This window comes from Triticum urartu, chromosome 6A, assembly GCF_056163025.1.
Source record: "Triticum urartu cultivar PI428250 chromosome 6A, HENAU_Tu73, whole genome shotgun sequence".
In the NCBI taxonomy this organism is placed as follows: Eukaryota; Viridiplantae; Streptophyta; class Magnoliopsida; order Poales; family Poaceae; genus Triticum; species Triticum urartu.
The window spans coordinates 96,709,183-96,716,522 of NC_141878.1; the positions used below are offsets into that span (position 1 = coordinate 96,709,183).

Here is a 7,340-nt window from a genome sequence, read left to right on the forward strand (position 1 = left end):
GACGACTGCGTACCGGGGCGGAGACAGCGACGGAGTTGCGACACATGGAACACTGGATGCACTTGAGAGTGCACTGGCAGATCCAGTTTGTAGGCTGCATCACTGATCTTGCTGATGATTGGATATGGTCCATAGTACTTGAAAGCTAGTTTGTGGTTGGCTCTCCTCGCAACTGATGTTTGAATGTAGGGTTGGAGTTTCAAAAATACCAGTTCGCCCACTTCAAAGACACGCGGCGATCTTCGTTTGTCAGCCTGGGCCTTCATATGCTGCTGCGCACGATGCAAGTGTTGTTGCAATAGGTTCTGGATCACCGCTCTCTCTTCCAGCCAAGACTGCAGCGCGGGTACAGTACAGTCTGCCATTGGCGCCAAACCCCACTGCCGTGGCTCATATCCAAACATTGCCTTAAACGGTGTCATGCCAATGCTCGAGTGGTAGGAGGAATTGTACCAGAACTGCGCTAATGGTATCCAGTGGCTCCAGCGTCTTGGGCAGGCATGGACAAAGCAGCGCAGGTATGTCTCGACGCACTGATTCACCCTCTCCGTTTGCCCGTCCGTCTGAGGGTGATTAGCAGAACTCATCCGCAGATCCGTGCCAGCGTATTTGAAGAGTTCACGCCAGAAATGACTCGTAAACACGGGGTCTCGATCAGACACAATGGAGTTGGGAAAGCCATGGATGCGGTAGATGCTGGACATGTAGAGAAGCGCCACTTTAGATGTTGTGTACGGATGCGCCAGCGGCAAGAAGTGCGCGAATTTGGTCCTTTTGTCGACCACCACCCAGAGACAGTTAAACTTCCCAGACTGTGGCAATCCGTCGATGAAGTCCATTGTGATCATCTCTCACGGCTGTTGTGGAATGGGCAAGGGCTCCAACAGGCCGGGAGATGTTGCACGATCTGGCTTAGACTGTTGGCAGATTTGACAACAACGCACGTATTGCAACACATGCGCCTTCATCTTGGGCCAAGCGAACAAACGACGAATGCGCCTGAAGGTTGCAGGGAACCCACTGTGCCCCCCTACCGGGCTGTCATGGAAAGCTGATATTATCTGTTGTTGCAATGCCGTCGAGCCGCCTAGCCATATCCTGCCACGGAAATACAATATCCCGTTCTGCAACGTGAATCGCTGTTTGGGGTCTTCCCGAAGAGCCAGCTGTTGTAGCAGTTTCTGAGCTTGCGGATTGCAATTGTAGCTTGCCATTACATCGTCCAGCCAGCTGGGTTGGCACGTGGAGATGTCAAACAACAGCTCTGGGGCTTGAGATCGTGACAGAGTATCAGCGGCCGTGTTGTCCGAGCCTTTCTTATACCTGATCGTGTACCGAAGGCCTAATAACTTGGTAAAGGCTCTCTGCTGCCAAGGAGTAGTCAATCGTTGCTCTTCAAGATGAACCGGACTTTTCTGATCCGTGAAAATAATGAATTCATTGTGCTGTAAATAGGGTCGCCATTGGTCGACTGCCACCACAATAGCCAGGTACTCCTTCTCGTACGTCGATAGGCCTTGGTAGCGCGGACTCAGACTTTTACTCATGAACGCAATGGGGTGCCCCTCTTGCTGTAAAACTGCTCCTATTCCTTTGTCGCAGGCATCAGTCTCGATTGTGAATGTTTTACTGAAGTCTAGCAGCGCCAAAACCGGAGCTGTGACTAGTTGTTGCTTAAGCAGCTCAAAAGCTTGATTTGTGTTCTCTGTCCAGACGAAGGGTGCGCCTTTCTTCAAGAGATTGAAGAGAGGGCGTGCAATGATTCCAAAACCCCGGACAAATCTGCGGTAATACCCTGCAAGTCCCAAGAATCTGCGTACTTCCTTCGCGTCCACTGGTTTCGGCCATGCCTCTACTGCACTGATCTTTGTTGGTTCCGTGGCCACGCCTTGACTGCTGATGACGTGGCCTAGGTACAACACTTGTTGCTGACCAAACTCGCATTTGGACCTCTTGACTTTCCATTGGTCACGACGCAGAAGCTCGAGGACCTGTCTGAGGTGCGCCACGTGATCCTCCCAGGTCTTGCTGAATACAAGAATATCATCGAAAAACAGCAGGACGCAGTGTCGTAGGAGAGGATGCATCATTTCTGTTATTGCTCCATTGAAGGTATCGGGCCCTCCTGCTAATCCGAACGAGAGAACCTTGAATTCATAATGTCCTGAATGCGTATGAAAGGCCGTTTTGAATTCTTCCCCTTCGGCTAACCGAATCTGGTGATAGCCCGCACGCAGGTCCAATTTAGAGAACCATTGCGCACCGTGTAGCTCATCAAGCAGCTCCTCTATGACTGGCACTGGGAATTTACTGACGCGTGTCATGGCATTAAGATGTCTATAATCCATGCAGAGCCTCCATGTTCCATCTTTCTTCTTGACTAGAATGACCGGGGACGAAAAGGTACTGTGGCTGCGCTGGATCACCCCTGACTGCAGGAGTTCTTGCACTTGCCGCTCAATCTCAGACTTGTGCTCTGGCTTATGGCGGTAAGGTCTGATGTTGACGGGTTGCGCCCCTGGCATGAGAGGAATGGTGTGATCGCAAGCTCGACGCAGAGGTAAGCCCTTGGGTTCACCAAAAACATCCTCGAATTCAGTAGCTGCTGTAGCTCCGGAGGTTCCTGCACAGGAGTTGCTTGCTTCTCGGTGACAGGGTAGAGCAAGCAGAGGTGCAGCAGAGCGCCTTGGCGATGAAGTTGCTGAAGTTGTGCGCTATTGATGACATGACACTGCGTCGATTGCGCTTCGTGTCCAAACATGCTGGCTGGCCCCAAAGCTGTGGGAATGCGCAAGTGTTTGTTTCGCCAGTCGACCGTCATCGGGCTGTGTTGTTCGAGCCAGTCCATCCCAAGAATAGCATCATACACTCCCAACGGCAAAATCTTCATATCGGTCACAAACTCCAGCCCTTGCGAAGACCAGTGGCAGCTGGGGATTGAGGCCGAGCAACGCAGTTCACCACCATCGGCTACCTTCACTCGACAGGGCTGACGCAATTGTTGCACACCAGACAAGCGCTCGACCAATGCTTGGTTAATGAATGAAGTAGAACTTCCACTATCTACCAGAATCAGCACTTCCTGGTCTTGCATGGTAGCCAACAGCTGAAACGCCTTGGGAGAGACACCACCGTCCAGGGCTGGCCGAGATATGGCATGAACTTGTTGCACATACCCCTCGACCTCCGAGCTGGTGTCGATGCCGAAGAGTTCAAGCATTTCTTCGACTACGTGCAGTTGGACCGTGGTAGGACACACGTGGTCCTGTCCCCATCGCCCGCCGCACTTGAAGCACAGCCCACGAGCGCGTCGATAATCTCGCAGGGCTTTGATCTTGGACGTGTCTGCCCGGGCCGCGTCCGTGCCTCGACGGTCTGTCGCTGGCGCAGCTGGAACGAGGCGTGACGGTGGAGGAGGTAGAGGTAGCGGCGTGGCTGCGCGCAGAGCCGGCTCCGGTGGTCGTGGCAAGGTGCCAAACACGCCGTCGGCCACTTCCTCCTGGAGTAGGGCCAACGCACAGGCCGTGTCCAGGTCAGGCGGTCTCTGAACCAGCACCACCGCCCGTATATCCTTCCGCAGTCCCTCGATAAATCGAGTCAAAAAGTAGAACAGATGAATTGTATCAGAATAGGATGACAAATGATTAATAATCAATTCAAACTGCTCTATATACTGTGCTACTGAAGACGTTTGGAGGACAGTATAGAACTGCCTAATCAGCGTCTGATGCCGATCGCGCCCGAAGCGAGTACACAGAAGTGCAGTGAAAGAGTCCCAATCATACTCCCCTAGTCTTTTCTGAATGGATTGCAGCCAGACAGATGCCGCACCCGCAAAATTCACGGCAGCCATAGGAACCCAGAATGATGGAATGATTCCAAACATCTGAAAATACTGCTCACAAAGTGTCTTCCACAAGTTAGGGTTATCCCCCGTGAACTGCGGAAACGAGATGGATGGGTGGGTTTGACCCAGACCCGAGAGCAACTGACTCGCGTGTGCAAATGGAGAAAGAGGAGAAGGTGAAGTCACCAGGGTGTCGAACTGACCAGATGCCGGGGGCGGGGGCGGCGTCTGAAACGACGCCGCCAGGGGCCCCCGTGGTAGGTTGAAGACGCCGTGGCCAACGGGCCCTTGAGGAGCATCGACCGCGCCGATTCCGGCCCCGATGTGGGTACCGGTCGTCGTTGGTGGGTCGCGGAGCGGCGCTGGTGCTCGATTCCCTTCGGTCTCCTTGGTGGGCGCCGGCTGCGCGAGTTGGAGCACGGCCACCGCATCACCCAGATCGGCGACGCGCTTCTCCAAATCGGGCCGCCAGTTGACGAGCTCGTCGATCTTGGATGTGGATGCTTGGATTTCGGCGATGACCTTGTTCTGGGCCTTCAGAGTGTTGTCGAGGCGATCGAGGAAAGCCTCAATCGACGGATCCATGGACATAAGCTGAGATCGCGCTTGCCGCAGGCGCCGCGTCTCAACGATTCCGGCCAGAGTTGCGAGGAGGAAGGGAAATGGATTGGCTCTGATACCACGTGTAAGGTACGGGATATGGATCGCTCAACTAGCTAGCTCTCATACACAAGCCCGGATCAGAGTCGAGTTATAGAGAATGTGGCGATTACAGAATGAGGAATGGTTACAGAGGAACTAGGGTTCTTGCCGCCGCCGGTTCGTTGATCCACTGGATAGCGAGAACCAGGTGCGGTGGGTGCTTAAGTACTTGTCGAGGACCCTGGGCCTCACTGAGTCCACTCCGGCCCAGTGTTGCGTGGGTTGGGCCTCCGAGCCCGTGGAAGCCGCTTGGCAGGCGGCGAGCCCCGCGAGCCGCTGACTTGTGGTCCCGTCAGTTCAGCGCCACTGGCTGTATCGGGGGCGCTGACAGTGTACAATTTGGCATCATTCATCAATCACTTTTTTAGGTTGCTAAATTCATTTTTTATGAAGTGTTAGTGAAAAATAAAATTAAAACACTGATTTCATACAATGAATGAAGTGACCAAATTAGCCTTCATTCGTTTTTCACTTATGACCTCTCGACTGACTTGCTTTTTCATTTACCAGGTTCCTTCAGTTGACTCCGCTTACCAAGCCATATTCTGGAAAACCATGTGTTGCTCTTTCTCTAGGAATTACTCGAGGAAGTCTGGGCTTGGAGCCAGGTTCCGTGATGGCTGTGGTGTTTGAGTTGTCAATATACAATCATTCAGATCATGTGCATTGGGGATCCAAAGGTAATAAATTCAGTTTTTGCACACCTCAAACTTTCGAATTCCAGCCGGTAGCCACAACTCCCTAAATTTTTATATGCATTCAACATAATTAGTAAGTTGTATGTGCTTCGCATATGCTGACACTTGTGTGTTGGCACGTCGATTTGAATAATGCAAATATACAAAAATCAAAATTTGTTGGGTATGTAACTATAAGAAGTACACAAAATGTATCCCCTAATGAAAATGCATAGCACAAAATATTAAATTGTCTCAATAAGTACACTCCAAGTAATTGGTGTCTCAACAATTAGTTATGGTACATCGTACATACTATCTCTATTTGCTTTCATGGCCCAAATAATTGTTGTCTCAACAATTAGTGTACACGGTTGCTTTCTCAACTAGGTCCCATGCACATCCTTAATCGAGGGATGGAAAACATCCTACTTACAAGAACTATTAACAATTCTAATCCTCTAGAGATCATTTAATCATTTCTATTACACTTTGAAAACCAGGTTTACTAGGAAGTGGTTAGACAACAAACTGTAATGAACTTCGTAGAAGATCATAATTCTATACTTAAGGCCTTAAATGTGTGTTTATGTTTCTCAGTTCATGTGTGAATAGCTTATATCCAGTCATGTCTCTGTGCAGTTGTATAATATGTGTCGGCATATGTCAGGATAATCGTAGTTTGCCAGTTCTGTTAAAGGGGCAGCCCGGTGCACGTAGCCCCTGCTTGCGCAGGGTCCGGGGAAATGTCTGACCACTTTGGGTCTATAGTACGCAGTCTTTCCCAGCATTTCTGCAAGAGGCTATTTCCAGGACTCGAACAGTGACCTCATAGTCACAAGGCAACAGCTTTACCGCTGCGCTAAGTCTCCCCTTCTTGCCAGTTCTCTTAGTTTTCTTTTATTCAAAAAATCCAGCAAGATGAGAGCGAGATCTGGAAGGAGGGTAGTCATAGACAGATCCATCATATAAATCAACAGTTGATAATGTTCTTGAACTGTTTAGTTTAGTGAAAGAGGTGGCAAGTTCAAATTCGAAGGCTATGGATTGTACAGTAGTACAGATATCTAAAACCCATCGTTAAATTTGAATCTATAATTTGAATTAACTGTTTAGTTTAGTTTAGTGCTTGTTGCATTAACTAGTCTCTCTGAATGATCTTAAGTTTGTATTTTTATGCTTTCCGCTTACATAAGTCCTTTTTATCTATGTTTTAACCCTCACCTACATGCAGCTACCTTCAACTTTGATGATGAGCATATAAACTCGAAGAAGGAATGCTTGATTCCACTTAAAGAACTACTGGCTTCAACTGATTTTTTGGCTGATGACTGCTGTGTCTTTGGTGTGGATATATTGAAAATTGATGCCCTTTTTCCTGAAAAGGAGGAAATTGCGATCCAGAAGGCTGCAAAAATTCAGAGCCTCTTCATCCAGAAAGATAATTTCATCAAATTGACCTGCAGCGTGACGATAAATAACTTTCTTAAAATGAGCATGGTGAAATTCGTTTGTTCAAGATTTGAACTTGATGGACAAAACTGGTACCCATCTGATTCAGTTATTTTAAGAACTCTTTGTATAAATCTTATGCATGAATCATTAGACAATTTAGTGTATTTGACTTCCTGGATCATATAAAAGCATGTGACCAAACAACTCCCAAGTTCATTTACATATATGCAGCTGCTTATTACAATGTGTTGACAAAATAATGGATGTATTCATCCTGGTAACTTGGTTGTATTTGATTTTGCACTTGACATGTAAGCCGTCATAATCACATTTTTCTGATGTATCCGCATTATTTATTTTCCTCTCATTTGTTCTTCAGGTACTTTGGCGTCTATCCGCAAGGTAACCAGTACAGCAATAGTTGCCTCTCCTTGTACTTGCACCTCGATGGCCCAGAAGAGCTCCCTCATAAGTATGGAAAGTTGGTTGAATTAACTTTATCCATATTGGACCAAAAACATGGAGAACACTTCATCAGGAAATGCCCAGGTTCAGTTCTACTTAGCTGCTATAACTGCACTATACATTGACTGCCATGTCTTGTTTGTTGTTCTTACCTTGTCGTAATGCAGGTCTCGTGGTGTTTGCTGGTAAATCCC

The 7,340-nt window shown here is 48.6% G+C and overlaps 1 pseudogene; it reads right to left on the reverse strand.

Moving 5' to 3' along the window:
* Nucleotides 1–851: 851 nt before the first annotated feature.
* Nucleotides 852–4,432, reverse strand: LOC147964206 (uncharacterized; annotated as a pseudogene).
* Nucleotides 4,433–7,340: the final 2,908 nt, after the last annotated feature.